This window comes from Lathyrus oleraceus, chromosome 3 (genome assembly GCF_024323335.1).
Source record: "Lathyrus oleraceus cultivar Zhongwan6 chromosome 3, CAAS_Psat_ZW6_1.0, whole genome shotgun sequence".
In the NCBI taxonomy this organism is placed as follows: Eukaryota; Viridiplantae; Streptophyta; class Magnoliopsida; order Fabales; family Fabaceae; genus Lathyrus; species Lathyrus oleraceus.
Genome location: NC_066581.1, coordinates 146634613 through 146637953, shown reverse-complemented (window position 1 = coordinate 146637953; position 3341 = coordinate 146634613).

Here is a 3341-nt window from a genome sequence, read left to right as displayed (position 1 = left end):
AGACCCTTTCGATTAAATCATCATCATCCCTAAACAGATAAGTCATGGTCCCTTCGGTCAAAAGGTCAATGTCCCTACAAGATAAATCATAGTCCCTCGAACGTTGCCTTCGAATATATGACCCTGTCCCTCGAACGTTGCCTTCAAATATATGACTTTCCTTATTGGATAAAAGAAAAGTCGGCGGCGACTCTTGCTATCCGCAACATTGCTTTTCAAAGCAAAAACACAAAGTCAGTTCACCGTATCACAGAACTGGCGACTTTGCTGGGGAATCTTAAAAAGAGAGGTTACCTTAAAGATAAGATCACTTATGTTTTCGAATTGTTTCTTTGTCTGATTTACTTTTAAGGGGTTGTTTGGGTATTCTATGCTTGAGTGAAAGATCCTACACCCGGATCTAGTGTACCTTAGGTAAGTAGCAAGAGATCATCGCGACTGTCCGGCGTATACTGGAATGGATAAAATGATGGCTACGGTTAATGTGACACTTTGGATGTCCTGATGTTCCTCATGTTTACTTGAGGAAAAATTTGGCGTCTGCGTGGTGTCATCAAAGCATTAACCAGACCTTTAGAACCCTAATTGACTCATCCTAGCCATTAGAAAGTAGTGAGATAACTGACTTCGATTCCGACTGGGGTTGGTTGATACTCGATACTACACTCTTTGAGATTGGACTTCAGGGAAATTTTGGTCAACCGCTTGGTGTTGCACTGAAGTGGACTTAAGGAAAGGTCAATGATTTGAGATCCTTCTAGAACCCGGTTACTATTCTAGGACAGGTTGAGCCAACCAAACTTCAGTGGGGAGGGTACTTACCTATGGAACTCATGCAAGCCTTAAAACCTAGGAATGATTGTGGTGTGACTTGTTTGTGCTTGTTACTTACTTGACATCATAACATCATAACATCATGACATCATGGCATTATGCTAACCATTTCGAGGACTTAGGGATTTAACTTTGCTTTGTTTTGTAGGGCTATGGCTTCCAGGAAGACCATCCGGATCAATTTTGTAGCGACCTCTCCTCAACTCAAGGATTTAGTGTCAGAACTTCCCGATCATGCTCAGTTCATCAAGAAACATGGTTATCTCCTCAATTTAGTTACCACCGGTTTCAAGGAAGATATGATGAGAGTTCTATTCTAGTTCTTTGATCCTAAACATCATTGCTTCATCTTCCCAGATTATCAGGTTGTACCCACATTAGAAGAATTTTCCAGGTTGCTTGGGATACCTATCCTTGATCAAACACCTTTCAGTGGTTTAGAAAAGATTCTGAGGTCTGAAGAGGTTGCCGCGGCTTTACACATGACAAAGTCCAACATTGAAACTAATTGGGTAACAAGAAGTGAAGTTAAGGGTTTACTTGCCAAATTTCTGATAAATAAGGCCCGAGAATTCCTAAAAGCTATGAGTGTCCACGCTTTCGAAGATGTTCTAGCATTACTAATCTATGGTTTGGTGCTATTTCCTAATCCGGATCAATTCATAGACATGAATGCTGTTAAGATATTTCTCACTCATAACCCTGTGCCCACCTTGCTTGGAGACATTTTGCATTCCCTTTACACTCGTACTATGAAAAGGCAAGGGACTCTCATGTGCTGCGTACCTTTATTATCTAGGTGGTTTATTTCGCACCTTCCTCAATCAGTCTTGAAGAATGAGCAAAATTTGAAATGGTCTCAAAGGATAATGTCGCTCTCCCATTCAGACATCCAATGGTGTCCCCAACCCGAAGAAAATGTTATCATCATTGACCGTTGTGGAGAATTCTCTAACGTACCACTCCTGGGGATAAGAGGAGGTATTACTTATAATCCTGCTTTAGCCCTACGTCAGTTTGGTTATGCTCGAAGAGATGGTCCACATAAAATAATTATCCAAGGCACTGTGTTTGACTATGACAACGATTCTCAAGGTCTCCGTCAAAGGTTTGTACGAGCTTGGGGCATGGTGAAAAGAAGTACTTTAGGACAGAAAAACTCTATTCCTATGGAACCTTATCTCAGATGGGTACGCGCCAGAGCTCGTGAGCTTATCATGCCATATCTTGCAATCGGACCTCTGATTGTTGAACCAAAAGTTGAAGGAGGTACCCCTCAGATCATTCCTTATCCAGATATGCCTACCAATGTTGAAGAATTGAAGAACTCTTGGATCCAGTTGAGAGAGGAAAGGGATACTTTTGAAGCTCAGTTCTCTGCTGAAAGGAAGAAAGTATTAGAGCTCACCTGCCAGCTTAATGAGGAACGAAGTCTCAATGCATATCTCCGCCCAAAAAGAAGCCGTCCCTGGGAGACTTGAGCTATCATTTTTTCTTGTAATGAACATTGATTAAAGAAATTATTAATAAAAGTTCCCCTTTTTGGTGGTTTACGCAAAGTTAAATTCCAAAAGTCCTTGAAAACATTTCATACATTGCATAACATAACATAACATTGCATAACAGGTACTCTAAAGGATCAATGTTCTCACGGTCTTCCTCTCAAACAGAAAAATGGCCCTCGAACAAACTGTCAAGGATCTCCAGGCTCAGAATGCTCAATTCCAGGAGATGATCTTGAACTTATCCCAGGGGCAGGAGGAATTGAAGACTCTATTGCTCGAGAAGAAGAAAGACAAGAAATATGTGAGTTACATTAACCCGAGAAGAAGGCTTAAAGGACAGGCTCTAGGAGTCAAGATTGGAATTCCGAAGGATAAAGAAGATGAGACAGAAAATGATTCGAAAGATGAGAATGCTGATCCCTTCAACCCTGAGGACGACTATGAAAATTATGAAAATGAACAGTACTCTCCGAAAGATGATAAGTATAAGTTGCTGGAAGAATGTAAGCTAGCTATGGAGGGTCAGAAAGCGCCCGGTCTGGATTTCGAAAGCTTAGGTCTGGTCTCTGATGTGGTCATTCCTCGCAAATTCAAGGTCCCCGCTTTCACTAAGTATGATGGTGCGTCTTGTCCTCAGATGCATCTGAGAGCTTATGTGAGAAAGATCCAGCGGTATACCACTAATAGAAAGCTATGGATCCATTTCTTCCAAGAGAGTCTGTCTGGCACACAGTTAGAGTGGTATTATCAGCTCGAGAGCTCTAACATCCGCACCTGGACTGATTTAGCGACAACTTTCTACAAGCACTACCAGTATAATTCTGAATTAGCGCCTACTCGGCTATAGTTGCAGAATATGACTATGGGCTCTAAAGAAAGCTTCAAAGAATATGCTCAAAAATGGAGAGACTTGGCTGACAGAGTCAAACCCCCTATGACTGATCGAAAATTAGTGGACATGTTCATGGGTACACTGACTGGCCCATTCTACAGCCATCTATT